General features: G+C 41.6%; 1 protein-coding gene and 1 long non-coding RNA gene across 3 annotated transcripts in view; one reads left to right on the forward strand and one right to left on the reverse strand.

Annotated features, from left to right (window-relative positions):
• JAK2 (Janus kinase 2) overlaps positions 1–4,304 on the reverse strand; it is a 100,722-nt gene extending 96,418 nt beyond the window's left edge. The window contains exons 1-2 of one of the 2 annotated variants that reach the window (XM_075741026.1): positions 4,155–4,304; positions 3,260–3,381 (exon numbers count right to left, since the gene is read on the reverse strand). The gene's annotated coding sequence lies outside the window, so the exon portion shown is untranslated. Of the gene's footprint in view, positions 1–3,259; positions 3,382–4,150 lie in introns of both variants that reach the window. The other variant, XM_075741025.1, reaches the window with a different exon arrangement.
• A 144-nt stretch (positions 4,305–4,448) lies between these two features.
• Positions 4,449–7,313, forward strand: LOC142599540 (uncharacterized). Its single transcript, XR_012833104.1, has 2 exons — positions 4,449–4,815; positions 5,783–7,313. It is a non-coding gene; the product is annotated as an uncharacterized LOC142599540 (long non-coding RNA).
• Positions 7,314–17,375: the final 10,062 nt, after the last annotated feature.

Here is a 17,375-nt window from a genome sequence, read left to right on the forward strand (position 1 = left end):
AATAAGTCCATAAAATGCTCCAGCTCTATTTCCTAGGTCTGGAATGGAGTATCTTTTTCAGCTTTCTAGTACGTATTCAACAACAACTCAAAAACAACTTTGGTGGTAACCAGTTAACATGATAATTGAGCAGGATCAAAATTGAGAGCTAGCGGAAAAACAGAATACAGGTAACATTCAATGTGAACAATTACAAAATAATAAACTCCTGAAAGAGTAACTTGCAGCTATTCCCACATGTCTTTGAGTTTTAAGCCAAATGTAAGCAGATAAACAAAATAAACATGCAACAGGATGTGCAGCTCAACAGAATCTCTGCTTAATACAGCCACACGCAACCAAGAACCAAAGTGTTCCAATGAACAAAGAATGGGATTGAAAACATTCTCATTTCACCTGGAATATTGTATTTTGGGACACCACAGAAAACACAGAATGCCAGATTCAATTCATAGATTTGAGCTATGGGCAAATACTAATGACACTAGGGAAAAAATCCAAACCCAATGAAACAAACAAAAAACAAACAGAAAAAAGGCCAGAAGGGACAGCTGTACAGAAAATCAAAACATCAAGAGCTTATGCCTCTCTTCCCAATATAAAAAAAAAGTCCAAGCATTATTAAAAAGCAATCTACTAACAGCAAAAGGAACTGTGTAATACTACTGTGAAGTCACTGTCAAAGATATCGATGCAGGGATAACTTAAATCATAAAAGGATGATGCTCACATTGATTTTAAATCAATAGTCAGTGGCACCACATTGGACTTTTTTTTTTTCCTACAAGTCAGATTTAAATAATCATATTTGACTGCGTGATGCAGTGACTGCATAACCAAAATTAGACAGACAATTATCTTCCAGGCAAGCCATTCTACTTGTCTGCTCAAGAAGTACTTAGATTTTTCTCCACAGAAAATTGCTTTCTAGTACAGATAAACAGGAGACAAAGAAAGATCGGAATTACTTTCAAAGATCAAATCAGCTATATTTCAATATCCATGATAACACAGGGGATTGAATCATTGTCCTTATGACTCAGATCTCTCTGCATTCCGAACTGCATAACTCAAGAGACCTCAACACTGGAATGAGGCATTGTCTTTTTTCTTCAAGCATCTCATAGGTTACAACTGAAAGTGACAAAATACCTTACAAGTGCAAGGCGCTTTGTAGCTTGTAGCTCTCAGTGTATCGCAAGGTGTATAACCCATTTAAGTGAGAGATATAACGTAGTCTGTAGATCAGCACAGCATGCAGCAAAAAGCACCTATTTGTATGTGGCAAATAAAACTGATTACAGTTCTTCTGGCTGAACTACTGTAAAGAAGCTTAATTTTATATATACATTTTTGTGTGGTTTTTCAAGTCTCCATAAAAACAAATCTACCTTATGGAATAATCTGCAAAATCTCATACTAGAAATTCAAGAAAGCTCCTCACATACCTGCTGATAAAGAAATCACATCTGAAACAAGTTAGAGAAACACGAATGCAAGCCTGAGCTCAAATGTTGACTCAGATCTTGCGAGTCTTACTCATATTAGTCATCTTAGTGGGCTCATGCTGAGAACCCTGTGGGTGGACATATGAATTTATATGGAACCCGCTGAAATCACTGCACAACCAGGGTCAGAGGCTTTGAAACAGTAGCTCTATTAAGTTAAAGAGAAAAAAAAATGTAACTGTATATTGCCTAATAACAGTGTTGATATTTGCATAGAAGCCTCAGTAAAAAGAAGGGGAGTGTTATAACAGAAATGCTAGCCTGTAACAACATAGTAGCAGAAGGGCCGGATAAATCAGTTTGAAAGGCACCTCAGGAGGTTACTAGTTCAGCCTTCAACCGAAGCTCCAGTTATTTTCATAAAAAAGCCATGAGGTTTTGACTGCCTTCTACATCAGTTGTTTTTTTTTTCCAAACATCATTAAAACAAATACTTTTTTAATTACTGCATGTTCAATTATGTTAATCTGCTTTTTAATGAAAGTTTTGTAACATTTGATAGTAGTTCTCTTTTATCCATAACTAACACCATTTAATTAATGTATTTGTTTAATATTACTCTATTTCTGAATCTTGTTTATTTCCCTCTTAAAGTTCTTTCAGCTGAGATGGTAGATTATTTTCTGCAACTGCAAACATCATCACTTAGCTTTTTGTTTACGTACGGTCATACCATAAAAACACCCCAGAGCTGACATAAAGACCATTGCCAAAAATGACAATCCAGTTCAGCAACTGCTTGTCTTACAACTTCAGCAAGAAGATGCCATTGCTAGGACAAGATGACAGTGACATTCACTTTAGCAGTATTCTGTGGTCATACGTAACATTAACTTCACATAGTTTGGAAATCCTTATTCCACAGAGATTTAAACTTTGTTTTTCATTAGCCCAATCAGCACGCTTAACAGCTACATGTGAGAAGCACCAATAGTCTCCTTTCATTTTCCATTCTGCAGTTCCAGCCAATCATTCTGTAAACTCCTTGCTCATTAAACTTCCCCTCCCAGAAGCGAACACTACTTCCCTATGTTGCTGTCGTTGGCACTTACGAAAATGAAAAACTCTGTAAACAGCTCAGATTTAAGGCTTCTCTGGAAAGCACACCACTGCTTAAAATCCCTATCATTTCACTCTATAATACTGAAGTTGTTTACTACAAAATTCTCCATTTACACCACTGAAGTCACTTGAGACTCATTCTCATCAAGAAGATGACAGTGATGGCTACTGTGTTCCTACTCAATGCTCAAATTACTGTCACCAATCCTAACCAGCAAAGATAAACGAGCATGCCCAAGGAGCATCACTACAATATTGCTCCCATACCTATTACTAGGAAGACTGGGGAAGAGGGGGAATAGAAAAAAGTTAATCCATGTAACCGATCTATTAAACTACCCTGTTGAACAGTGCACATAATCTTTCTAAAATCTCGTCTCAATATTGATTTTACATAAAATATAAACTGTAGAAATAGTTCTCTCTCGGCTAAACTACATATATATTAAATTTGACTAACAATAGAACCCATGGAGAAGTAGATGATAAACTGAAAAGCTGCAGAGGGCTAAGAGATTAAAAACACTCACCATTAAGCAACTATCTCAAGTGCAAAATCACATTTGAAGCTATAAGTAGCCATCACCATCTTCCTAATTATGTTTCCCTCTGCCCAACAACCAAAAAGAACACGTCTCTCCGGCAACAAATACTTCACGAATAACCAAAGCAAGGTGTTATTTTCTCACCTGTTACAGACTGCAGAGGTGAGAAGGGGAAATGTGAAGACAGAGCCAACCAGGTTCTAATTAGACTTCAGTTGCACAAAGGGGAAAAAAAAATCTGAGGAAGTTTTATCCAAGATTCTTTTCTTAAAAAAAAAAAAAAAAATAAATATAAATTTGTCTTGTGCAAATAAATCCACTAATTCATAACCCACATCTAAGGGAGCACTTCCCCACCCAGAAACAAATTCAATACAGGCATATAGAGAAAAACCACAGATGCTTCTGTGACTGTTTGCCCTCCTTCTGCAACAAGACTTTTTTTTTTTTTAACGACACAAGTAAGTATTCTCGAGGAAGTTCTCCAGCAAAACACACCACCTTCATCGAGGCACGGCAGCCAGGAAAGGGACGGCGGACTTCCAGGTCCTCCGCCGGCCGGGTCAGACCCGCGCCCGTCCCGCCTCCCGCGAGCGCCGTTTACGCGGCGGGGGGGCACACAACAGCGACCCGTACGCACACCGCCAGACAAGCGACTTCCGTGCCGACCGAGAGCCCTTCTGCCGCGCTCCTTTCCTCCCTCCCTCCCTCCCCAGGTACAGCCTACGGAGCGGCGGCTGTCCCGCCGAGAGCCGCCCGCCGCCCCCCGCCCCCCGCCCGGGACGGGACCCCGCCGCCCCATTTCCTAGCGCCAGCCCCGCCGCGCACCCCTACCCTCTCGCACGCACTTACACGCCGCGGGATCCGGGAGCGGGCGGCCGCCCCGGCGGAGCTCCCCGCCAGCGGGACAGGACGCGGGATACACCGAGGTGTAATCGCCACCCCGGCCACCCGCCTACTCGCCCCCCACTCCCCCACCCCCCCCCCCGCCGTTCCTGCCAGCGGGCTACGGCCGCCGAGCGGCGCTGGCCCCACTCACCCCGGCGGCGGCTGGGCAGACCGGCGGGCAGGCAGCTTCACCCTCGGCGCCCGCTCTCTCCCCATGCACGGCGCCGGGGGACGCGGCGGCAGCGTGCCGAGCCCCGCTCTGCCCGCTGCCTCCGCGCGGCAGCCCCGCCCTCCCGCGCGGGAGAGGAGGCTGAGGGGAGGGGGAGGGGCAGGGGCGGAGCAGCCCGCCTCTCCTGGGCGGGACGCGAGCCGCGAGGCTGCGTCATCACGCAGCTACTACGCGATGCCGCGCGGCGTGGCTCGGACGGGGGCCGTTGTAGTTGCGGTTGCCGGCCTCGCTACTGCTGCGTTCCCGTCCGGAAAGGCGCGGCGGCTCTGAGGGGGGAGGCACCCTCTCCTGTGGCGGCGTGTCCCTCGCCTCAGGGAAGCCGCCCTGGGGGCCGGTTGTCAGCCCCGTCAGGTGCCGGCAGCGCAGCGACCACAGGGGGAGCCCAGAAGAGCTGGGCGTGGAAACGGCAGCCTCCCTCGTAGGCGATAGAGAGGGCACCAGGGGGGTGTGAACGCGGGAAGGGCAACCTCTCCTGTGCAAGCGGTTGCTGCTTTCTGCCCGCCTCCCCGGTCCCTGTGGCGAACAAGGGCGTTTTGTCTCTCACACGTTTCTGTCTGCCCTCGCCAGTGGGAGCCGCTGTGAGGTAAAAACTGAACTAAAGGGAGGCAAAGGGCTTCGCACCAGCAAGCGCAAGTTTGAGGGACAGACCTTGCCTTGTTCAGCCGTGGTAAACAAAAGCAGTGCATCTTTGCTGTGGTCTCGCTTCACGGTAGTGTGTGTGTTGGTTGGGCCAAAGGAAAAATGCAGGGTTTTTTAAGCAGTGCATGTGTGTGATAGTTCTGTCCTAGCTCCCAGGATTTATTGCACAATTCTAACCTTGCAAATGTACACTTTTCTGTGATTTCTAATGTGATGACTTTGTTCCTTATTTTCTTGTCCATGCCAAGTAAACATGATTTATTTAAGAGCTCTGGAACTAGGTCGTCTGTTACAGACGAGCAAAAAGACTTGACTGCTGACCTGAAGAGATGGTGAGTTAAGGAAAGAACACCAGAGCCAGAGGACTTGACCTGCAAATACGTACTGTAAAGTCTTTATCCAGGAGACAAAGGAAGAACAGAATTTGGAACAGGGAAGAACTAAAAAACCATGCAAAAGTTTGATACGTTATGAGTCTCAAAACTACTAGTAGACTCATGCTTGTAACTTTCACTGATTTCAAAGCAAGCTGTTAACTGGCAGCTAACAATCTAGTACTGTCAGAGAAAATGTTCTTTAAGGACAAGCTTATCACTGTCACTTCTACAGTGTTATATGTGTTTTTTTACTCTTTGTACAGAAGGAAAGAGTATGCCCGTGACATGTAACATCATCTTAACAGAAAATGAAATCTAAGCCAATTCAGAACTAGATTTTAACTTAATGTGTACATTGATTTGCATATTTGCTTTCCTCAAACATTCAGTCTCAAGGATAACTGGTGATTTTGAAATAAAGTAAATTACAGCATATTTTCTTCTAGTATATCTAGTCCCTGATCTCATTGAAAGTTTCTGTGTTATTATATCCTCTAATAATTTGCTTTCCATTTTCAATGTCTTTCTTTCCAGGCTGCAGTGTAGAAAACTCACACAAGCATGTACTGCAGAGACACTGAAAACTTCTCGTGAACAGGGAAAGGAAACACTGCAAAATAAAAAATGATCTGCTGCTTCCCAAATATAATCACCTAATATACCACTGGTATCCAGATCACTTTACAGACTGGGAGAGTCATGTACTATGTTGCTTGTGCTCACTGCATATCTAAGACTGCTGATCAAGACCTCTGTGGACAGAAACCTGCAAATGCAAAGAATTCTACTGGAATCAATGGGAATTCCTTATATTATTGAGTTTCAACATTTTGTCTGGCCAGTTTTGAAGGTTCAGCTAAACCTGACCCTAACTCTTGACTAATAAAAGCACACCATCACTTGATGAGATTGTGAAAGTCCAATCTACGTTAGCACTCCAAACATTACAGCTTATCTAATGATACCAGGCATTTTTACTTTTGTTTGTCTTCTATTATAATAATTACTCTAAACACATTTTAGCATAGTATAGCAAGAAACACTATTGCCCTATGAAATATCCCTTTCCACTAGTCTGCTCAGGGTTGTTCATTACTTTCGGCATTGTTCTTGCCACTCTTAATTTTTAACAAGCTCTTTCAGAGGCATCTGCACCCAAAAACTGTCAGCATCTCAGATTTGCATCTTATTACCATGTAAGCTTCCCTCTTTCCTTTTTCTTTGCTAAATGACCATACGCAGTCTCCACACATTTGCATGTTAATAAGCTTGGGTAGGAGCATCAGCCTGTGACCTGCAGGAACTTAAAAGGAGTGAAGTATCATTTACCTACATCCTGTTTACACATTTCATTTCACATTTTCACACCATGTCAAACACAAATATGTGTGGAGAATCCTAAATTAAACAGGTATGTAAAATACCAAACTTAGTAAACATAGCCCTGAACAGTGGATAAAAATACCACTAACCATACAAAAAAAGGTGATATTTACAACTGTTGTAACAACTTCCCTTCAAAGTTAGTCTGCTTTTCAAAGCAAGTTACAAAAGTTGCAGTCTGTGCAAAAGGCTTAGTTTTCCTTTCCTAAGTATGCTAATTACTCAAATTGAGTTATTCTGTGTTCTAAATTCCGAGATAAGCATTCAGACCAGGAAATACATTTTGTTTCATTTTCATGTTCAAACAGCTAAAAATTATACAAGCAGTTTTGTTGTAGTTACTTCAAAAATTCTCATAGTTGGATTTAGATTTGTCATTTTCAGCTGAAATTAAATCATAGCACATTCTATATTCAGGATGGGGGGGGGTTATTTGCAAAACCTTCACAAATTAGAACAAGGCTAAGGAAGTTACTCATTTAAGTCAAATCTATGAAGTCAGACTGTCTGCGTGTATTTCACTTTTCCTTCTACTTTTGGAGTAGGATGTAAAATTCTTAATGTTTAAAGGTAAGTATATACGTTGTAATAGTTCTTCTCTTTGTGGAGGCCCACTCTTAGAGAAAAACGTATTTTGGTTAAAAACACATGCTGTTTCTTTAAATATATGGCACAAAGAACACTTTTGAAAGAAACTGTCTCATTTCTTGGGTGATATGAGTGAATACCTCCTTCATGGAGGGGAAGAAAGGAACAAGAACCTGTAAATACAAGTTTGCATATGATTCAGCTCCCAAAAGGACACACTTCTAATTCATCCACTTTGGAGGGGAAAAAAAAACCCCACCCAAACAACCCACACTAGGAAAAAAAGCCATCTCGTGGCTTTGAGGGTCCCAATGGTAAACGTAAGTTTGTCCCCTTCCAGACATTCAGTTGATAACTGTTCCTCTGAGAGACAGCAGAGAGCACCTAAAAAACTGCCACAATGCATTTCTGCAAAGACTGCTTTTGGAATATATACCTCAGACTGCAAAAAGTAGTTCCCCAGGCACTAATTTCTACTCTAAACACTTCTCCTGGTGGAAGATGTGCTTCTTTGACACTACCTTCTCTAACAGCCTGCTGTGTTCTTGATCAGGTACAAAATGCTGCATCGTACAACAATCCCTGAGGAAAACAATTAAAAAAACCCCACAACACAACCCCCTCAAAAAAAACCCCCAAACCCACAGGAAAAAACCCTGCAAGAACAGGCAGTAGTTCAATTGCTGAGCAACTGAAAAGCACTCAGACACTACAGTGACTAGTGCAGTACAAAAACTTCCATAAAATGGAGAGGAATAAAATCAGATCATGCTCCCCCCTCCTCAGTCTCTGCCCTATTTCCCTTCCATAGGGAAGCCCCCTCTGGGGGCTAGGTAAGCTGCCACTTTCCAACAGCTCTCTGGGATTGCCTCCAAGCGATGAAAGAAGACAGTGAAGAAGTCTGCTTTATAGCCTACAGTGACCAGGAATAGTGCTCTACCTGACAGATTCTTGGTTTGCATGATGGTGGGGGGTGGTGTGCCAGATGTGCAGTGGCAATAAAACTTCAGTTATTCTGGTTTTGTTGGTTTCGATAGCTTCTGATAGCTTTTCTGCAAATAGGGAAAGATTAAGTAATTTTTTATTTACTCTGTAATGAAGCTGATTGCCTCATGCAATTGGCCCACACCAACATCCATGCTTCTCGTGGCTCTATTAAGTGTTCCAAGACTTAGAACCCTCTCATCCATGTGGCTCCACACAGGTTGGTGTGGATCTGATCTGGAGAAGGAGTAAATGCATTTCTTGCCAAGTTAGTTGAGTCACAACTGAGCAGCAGCATGGGATTTCCTTTTAAGGAACATGCGCCTTTCTCCTATTAGAGGATAAAACGTAGCATGCAGCCAAAAGTTATGTAGCTGGAAAAAGCAAGCAGGCAAGTAAGTGCAAGCAATTGTCTTAACTATAGAACTTCTTAAAAATATATTTTGAAATACAGTCCACTGATGGGAAATGGCTTGCTATAAATGGCATTACAGGGAACCGCAAATCTACTGTCACTCTGTGGCTTTCAGAGCTTTTTGCTAAGCGTCAGAGTAAACAGATACGTATTCTAGCACCATCCAGTGAGGAAAAGAGTCAGTAAGAAAAGTCTGAGGTTCTCCTTCCTTAACTAAATCTGCTAACAGAATGAAAAAAACCAAAATTAATAAAACTGTAACCTGAGTTGAAGAAGAACCTTGAAGTGTAGACACTGAAAACCTCAGCTTGCAATGTTTGCTGGTGGCTCTGCAGTCGAAACTCCTAGTGATTGCAATATAGATGCTTCTGGAGTCCATGAGTATAGGTCTCCATTGAGTTACATTTTATTTCCTAATCAAATTTTTCTTGCACAGATTTTGTTTTGTTGTGTTTTTCCACCAAGACTATTTCATCTTTAGAGCAGGATATCATCTGTGTTTAGCTGATGCCTAAACACAATGATATGCAGTATTTCATATGGGGTTTTGGTTATACTGTTATACAAATTGAATGTATTTATATTCATAATAAAGAGGAGCTAAAGTTGTGCCTTCCTGGGTCTACCTATCACCAGGAAAATATATTATAACGTAAAAAAAAAGTATTTGAAAATCCCTGGTGATGGGAGTATGGAAGTCTACTAACTTGAAAATTTCTTGTAACAGGTTTTGGAGGGGCCAGGGTTTGGGTATTCCTTTGAAAAATCCAAGCCAAATCACCTCAGCCTTTTTTTACATTAGTCACACATGGGAAACAGTCCACTTACCCCATATGCACAAACAAATATTTCTGCTTTCAGCCTTGGAGTTTCCAAACATTTAGAGGGACTCAGAAATTGACCAGAAATACTCTAATGCAAAATCAAGTTTCCAGCCCTGGTTCATGTAAATACTTTCTCCAGGACTGCATGCTGTGCAGTGTTCAGGACTGCGTAATGACTTGCGTGGACCTGGCATCAGTTTGTGGAAAGTAAGTTTGTTATTTGAAATAAATATTTTCACACTTGTGCACATATTAGAAGTTTTTCTTATGTTTAAATATATCTGTGGACATTTAGATGCAAACCTCTGTTAAGGATTTTTCAAACTAAAGTTTCTTGAGATTAAGTATGTACTGATGATATCTGATTTCAAATGCAATGAACTGCAGCTCTATTAAGATGGTTTTGCTTTGCATTATTATGGAAAGTTAACCTTCCTGAACTTGTTTGGCCGCACTTATCTATCTGTGAATGTCAGGAAGCTTCAAAAGTTAATGTTTATATAAATTAATTTCAGTTAGCAATTTCTTATCCTGTTGGCGTTTTTTTATTATTATTTAATCTGTTTTTGTAATTTAATCTGCCTTAGCCAATGTGACAGGATGCAAGTGTGATACAGCTAGAAACTAAAAGGACAAAAGACAATAGAACAGGGTAACTAAATCCCTTTAAGGTCAACTGTTGAAATTTTGGAATTTCCTCACTGGAGAACTCAACCTTAATGATATTTTTGAGTGGGGTTTTTTGCATTTTTATGTATGATTGAGATAGATACATACTAGGCTACTTGAATGTGATATGGGAGTAGATGTCATAAAGCTGAACCAAGTTTATCTTCTACATTTCCAATCTCCTGAGACCTTAAAGAGCAAGAGAACATGCTTTGCTTTATCAATATTTCGGAAAAAGTAAGTTACTTCAGGAAGCATCTAGATACCAATGTTGGTATCAAATGTGCACACTGGCAAAGCTGTAACATCAAAACATTTTACGTTAAAAAATTTATTAGTGTATCTTTAGAATAACTGTTTGGCTTTTGAATCTTTTGGCTGGTTTCCGATAAAACTAGCAGAAGCACAGGGGTTTCACAAAAAAGTAAATTTCCCAGTCTGGATTCAGAAAGGTCCCCTGCTAGGTACCTGTGCAGACCAGCTAAGAAGCACTTCTTGTAAAGAGAGAGGTCTGTCCACAGGCCACCACCTGGGTAACAACATCAGACCTGTGTCACTCACTCTTCTACTTCTCCTTTATTTTTGAACTCCAGTCATATCAGTTAGGTCTTTTCTTTGTAATTAAAACAATGAATCATATTCTGCTGTTTTCATTTCCTATTTCAAAAAAAGAAAAAAAATGGCACCCAGCAACTATTAAGTTTAAAAACATTGGTTCCTCATTCCACTTTTTGTAGCTTAAAGGAAATAAGCTACATATTTCAGCTCTCAGGGAGAGCATTTAAGGATCTAGAAATAGCTTCCACAAACTCCTCTTCTTGGAGGAGGGAGATTTTTAGATAAGCAGTTCCAGCAAGCGTTTCCTCACACTGAGGCAAACATGTAAAATAAAGCATGAAAGTTCTCCCTTAGGCAAAGGAATAACTATCACTAACTATTAAACTTCCTAACCTGCCTTCTATGGGATTAGAAAAGACATGGGTGAGGTAGTTGTATGCGAGGCAGAAACAGTATGTAACTCAGTTTGATCCTTGCAGGCAGTAGCTTCAAAATATGTCATTCCCAAGGTAAATTTGATGTGAAGGACCAGACCAATTAGAAGTGTTTGACTAAACTGCTTGAAAGAGTACAACTAGTTCCCATCCACAGAAATGAAGGAAAGGTATTTTTCATAATTTTTGCTAAACGCCCTATCCCGTGCTGAGCACTATTGCCTCTGGCATTTCTGGGGCCAGAGAAGCCACAAGAATGCCCTGCGGCCCAGGTGCCCCCTTTGGCACAGCTAGACCTGGGGGGCAAACCCAGTCCTCAGAGATGAGCCATGCAAGTCCATACCTCCTGGTTTTGAATGTCTTCTGCTTCCTCTGCCCCTACACAATTGAGTCAGCCATAGGTTGAAAGCCTAGAGCTACCAGCAGACCCAGCTGGAGGTAGTTTCAGTCAGCAGAAATTGTGAAAATGGGAGCCAGTTTGTCAAGAAGAGATGCTGCAGCAGACAACAGAAATAAATATTCTACTGATCTACAGATGGGCTACTGTTCAGTAAATGGCAGAGGAAGCAAGCTGAAAAGATTGCAAAGGAGGTTGCTTTTACTTGGAACTGACACTTTTCTGCTTCCCCCCCCCAAAAGTGAAACTAACATATTATGCCACACACACAGCTTGCTCAGTTTAGTATTTGGCTAGCAGCTGTAGTAACACCAGCAGGAGTGGATTGTCATGAAAATGGTGGGTGAGATACAGCTACTGAAATCCTTAGCATCTGCATTTCTTGGTTTAATATATGAGCTAGTGCAAAAATATTCTGGCAAGGGTTGTGATTTATTTTTTAAATTCCCTATAAAATGTTGGTGGGATAAAAACCAACATTTTAAAGTAGTTTTAGATATTTCAAATATAAGAAGATAATTGAAACACTAGCACAGTTACATTCATGTCTTCCATTGTGTGCTTTGTATCTCTGTGACTTTTTGCCCCACTTTTTTTTCTAATTTGTATTCCCTGTGCTGCTTCTTTGACAAGCGAGGAGCTAAAAAGTAGTATCTAGTCCCCAGAACTCCTACTCTTAAGCCAACGCTGTCTTTGAGTTGGAAATAGTCTTTGTAGTAGCAGTGGTAGACACTTTATATAATGAAATACAGTCCTGCTTTCACCAGTGGAAGGTTAATGAGAGAAAACCCACAATATTTCTAAGTAAACACAACACTAGATCTGTGCTGTGGTTTAACCCCAGCCAACAACTAAGCACCACACAGCTGCTCACTCACTCCCCCGTGGTCAGATGGGGGAGAGAATAGGAAGGGTAAAAGTGAGAAAACTCATGTTTAATAGGTAAAACAAAAGCTGCGCACACAAGCAAAGTAAAACAAGGAATTCATTCACCCCTTCCCACGGGCAGGCAGGTGTTCAGCCATCTCCAGGAAAGCAGGGCTCCATCAGGCGTAACCATTACCTGGGAAGACAAACACCATCACTCCGATTGTGTCCCCCTCTTCTTTCTTCTCCCCCCAGCTTTATATGCTCAGCAAGATGTCATATGGTATGGAATATCCCTCTGGTCAGTTGGGTTCAGCTGTCCCAGCTGTGTCCCCTCCCAACTTCTTGTGCACCCCCAGCCCACTCGCTGGTGGGGTGGGGTGAGAAGCAGCAAAGGCCTTGGCTCTGTGTAAGCACTGCTCAGCAGTAACGGAAACATCCCTGTGTTACCAACACTGTTTTCAGCACAAAGCCAAAACACAGCCCCATACTAGCTGCTATGAAGAAAATTAACTCTACCCCAGCCAAAACCAGCACATTCTGCTTCTTTAACAGAGGGTCCTAAAAGAATACAACCTTCAGCTTCATAAGAGTACAGCTGTATGTCAAGATTTTCTCTTGTCCAACCCATAGACGCAGGACTTTATAAGAACGTGCCCATTGTCTGTTTAGTAGCATGATGTGCCACTGTTTTTAAAGCAGCCCATACTTTTTAATGCCAATCAGGAAGATATTTGATTTTGAGTATTAATAAATATTTTGCTTTCTTGTCCCACTTTAAAACTCAGAGGATTCAGCTGGAAGACCATTACTTTACTTCTCTGTGTCAATTAAGGCTTTCTGATCCCAATGCAGAAATCTTTTTCCTTTGAGTTCTTTCATGTGTTCATGGGGTGGAAACATACTGGATCCCACAGGGCTCGGTAGCACTGTAAGAACCAGGAGCTGAAAGCTGACCAAGTAAAATAAGTACTATTTTTTGGTTTTTTTAAACAGCAAATGATTAAATGCTAGAACAAATTCACAAAACTATGTAATGGAAATACCGTGTCTCAGTTTTCCTGGTGAAGACTGGAGGCCCTTCTGAAAATTGTCATTTCCCTTAAAGGAGGAAGAATGTATTAATATACAGGTCAGACTCCATGTAATTAGCAATGCCTCTTGGTCCTAAACTCTCAGACTTCAAGATGGCAAGCCTTCAAAGAGACCTCTGATTTGGAAGAGATGAGGACAGTTATTTTTTTCCATGGCAGGGACTACTAAGGCACATTTCGTTAGAAGAACTGCAGTGTACTTATTTGCTTTTCCATCTTATGGATGAAAGTCCCTGCAGAGAGGCAGAGCAGTGACTGCTGGAGGAAGGAGAGGGAAGTTGCCTGGGTGAGTGGCCAGGGAGACAGCCTGCAGAGAAACCCATGTATGTGCCAGGAAAGAAAGGAGGGAAATGATCCAGCAACTCAGAACCCCACAGCAGCGTGGTGGGCGCTGTTCTTCCAGCTTGTATGATGTAGGAAAGTCCATGGAGCTAACAGGAGGAGGGAAAAGAGATCAGCACAGATCAGTACCACAGAAGAAATCTTTCTCAAGTAAAAATGGCAGGGTTTAGTCTTTGCAAGAATCTAATGTATACAAAATAACCCAAACAAATCCTATGAACAAAACCCAAAAACAACCCAGAAAAAAGAGCAGAAATAAGCCAGGGAGATTTGGGCTTGTAAAGCCACAACGTGCTTATAGCCCTCATAAGGTGAGGGAAATGGTAGGGACATGGTTTAGTGGTGGACTTGTCAGCGTTATGTTAATGGTTGGACTTGATGATCTTAAGGGTCTTTTCCAACCTAAACAATTCTATGAGTCTATGATTTTATGAAATGTTTGCACAGACCTGAAAATCTGTGGATCTTGATATTTTCTAGTCCAGTTCCCTGTGGGATACAAATGAGTCACTTCATTCTTCTGTACCACAGGCACAAAGGCAGTTCTCCAAAACGCAGACTTTGGAACAGAGGATAAAAATCCATAAAGCCAAGAATTTCATTGCATGAATGCAAACAATGCACCTTTTTATATTTATATGCCTATGACTTGGCAAAACCAATTCAAATAGTTCATTAAATAATAGCATTGTTCTTGCCTGGGGAAGACATAAGGCAGAGGCAATCAATGAGGGATTTTACTGAAATCTGAAAAAAGTGTGAAAACAGAAGTTTCAGTCAAGTTCTCTCACAGCAGCTCTTTCTTCGAAAGCTGGGTCAGTGATGAAAATGCGATGAATATAAGCATGGTTAAGTTTTTACGCCATGCTTCAGTGAGGTGAGGATTTTGATAATTTTCTGTATTTTCCTTACAATGCTTCAACAGCTATTCAGCATTTTCTGACCAAATTGCTCTTTTCTGTGTAAACCTGTGGGGCTGGGGAGGGAAAAGAAGGGTAATAGAATTCTGTAATATCCATCTCCTTGGCTATCAGCTACAACCTCTTTTCATGAACACTTCTTACTGTAAATTTCAAGTCTTAAAAACCATCTGCTTACAACGCTTATTCAACTCTGGAAGCTGAAACAGATGTTCATTCTTTATTTGTACTTTGAAACTGAAAATTAAGAAAAAAACCTATTTAGGCAGCTGCCACATTCTTCCTGTGACAAGGCCAGCCCCAGATGGTGTAGCTTTAGATTAGCACCCCCACCCCCATCATCCTCTTGTTGAGTAAGAAGCTGCTAAGGAGCCTGTGAGTTGTGTAATAGCCTGCTTGTCTAAGATGTTCTACATACTGCGGAAAAAGCCAGACCTTTCCAAATCAGCTCCTCTTCGCTTTGAATCCATACCTCATTACCTAGAAAAGACTAGAAAAAGATCTTGACACCGTTTCAAGGGAAAACTTGCTACTGACATTGTGAAGGATGAGAAAACAGTACTTTTTTATCACAAAACAACCTGACAAACACATTTCCAAAAGAAACAGGAATAACATTTTATAGGCTGTCTTATATAGCCCTGATTTATTGTGGACGTTTTCTTTGAAAGTGCATTACATACATTAGTTAAGTCACAAAGAACAAGGTGAAAACAGTGGATAATACAACTGTGGTGTGAATTATGAAGTAGATTTTTACATTCAGTGCTTGGAAACATTCTGCAGCAGAATGTTTCTTTCCCGCAGACACATTCTGAATCTGCAGAAGTGTTTCTAAATACACATAAACAAATCTCTCAGGAAGCCTTACTGAATCAAGCACCTTCTGAATGCTGACACACAAACAAGCCATAAGGGTTTTTTTTCTTTTTTTTTCACTGTGGTGATGTTAAAAAAGAGAAGAGAATAAATAGTCAAAACTCATGCATATTTTGATCTAGACCTAGCTTGCAGATGCATAGTATTTTATACCTAATCAAAACTACATTTCCAGACACATGGAAGAGAATTGTCTGCCCTGATGGTGCTGAGGGATGACCACTCAGAGAATATATCTACATTCATCACTGGCTAAAGCAACTTTTTTCGTATCCATGGAGACAGTTTTGGATTGGAAAAGATGTAAGTAATTTTCAAGGAGCAGAGTGGTTGCAGGTTAGCAACAAGGTAAGGAGGAGTAAGACATTTGTTCTCAAATGGTGTGACTTTCGATGCAACCTGCAAACACGGGTACCCTACTGAGTCACATTTTATATAACGGGATGTGTCACTGACATGTAGTGACGATCACTGGAATCAAACCTTTAATCCTACTAGCTCATCCATAGTTAAGCACCGGTACCTCACATGGATCAGTCTCCACAAGGACCCTACAGATTTTCACCTGGGCTCACTGTTGTGTGAACAGCACAGCAGAGGCTGCCAGGGAAGCATGGCCAAACCGACAGAGAGAAGAGCAGGCTGCGTGTGGACAATCTGGCAGACGTGCAGCATGAGGGCAGATGTGCAAAGGCATCAGTCCACCCCTGCTGTGCACAAAGCCCCCCCCCCCCAAACAGCTGCACAGCAGTAGAGAGGGGTTGCCAGCAGTGGCAGGCTCCTGGCCACTTCACTTCTGTGGGCTCTCAGCCACCGTTCACCCTCACGTAAAAAGTTGCTTTTGGCCATTGTTTTCTTGTGGTTATATCCTTGAACAATACCAGTTTATAATAAAACATTTTCTCAGTGGGTCTCCTTATTGCTACCTCCACATAGAGAGTTGTTTCTATACTCTGTAGTACACAGGGAATGTAGATCTGGGTACTCTGGTGCGTATATGTAATCTTACTGTTCCAGGAGCAAAAGTAGCACTCACACCTAACATCCATTGCTAGATACACTACAAATCATCCTAACAAATCTGTCTTACAATGTCACAACCTAACTTTATCTAGCACAAGTGCCGTTTGGACATTGTGATGCTCTGACACAATGCAGGACTTACTGTCATTGCACATACAATGCTGGCACTGCAGAGTTCAACCCACACACTCTCTTCCCTGCAGAACTGTCTTTTTACCCCTCCCACCAACAACAGGTAATAGGTGTTTTTCAGAGCTTGTCAGACACAAGCAAGACTGTACAAATCCCACAAGAATGCTTTTTTCAGACAGAGCTTACCATGACCTAAGCAGTAACTGTAAAAGACGCCCTTTCCACCTTTTTCTGTATTTAGAGTTGCCCTGACACAGTTGCATGTCTCACTAGGGAGATCCCCTAGGATCCAGACTAAACAGAAATGCTTTCATCAGACACACAAAATAGAAGTGTGGAGATAGCCATACAATATCAAAAAATGAGAAAGAAACTCATAAGCAAAATTATGCCTCCTGAAAGCTGGTACTTTTCTTGTCTTTTTTTTTCTCCTGTTGCTGTCTCAAGAGCATGACTGAAAAACAGGGCAGTGAACGTCAGAGCTTGCAAGCAGAATTTTACCTCAGTGGCTTGAAACAAAATCCATTTGAATCATAGTATCACCTGTAGGGAAGAGGAAGAAGGGAGAGAGTATCTATGCTCTGGCAGTAACATAATCACCATTTTGAAAACATTACC

The sequence above is a fragment of the Balearica regulorum genome, chromosome Z, assembly GCF_011004875.1.
Source record: "Balearica regulorum gibbericeps isolate bBalReg1 chromosome Z, bBalReg1.pri, whole genome shotgun sequence".
In the NCBI taxonomy this organism is placed as follows: Eukaryota; Metazoa; Chordata; class Aves; order Gruiformes; family Gruidae; genus Balearica; species Balearica regulorum.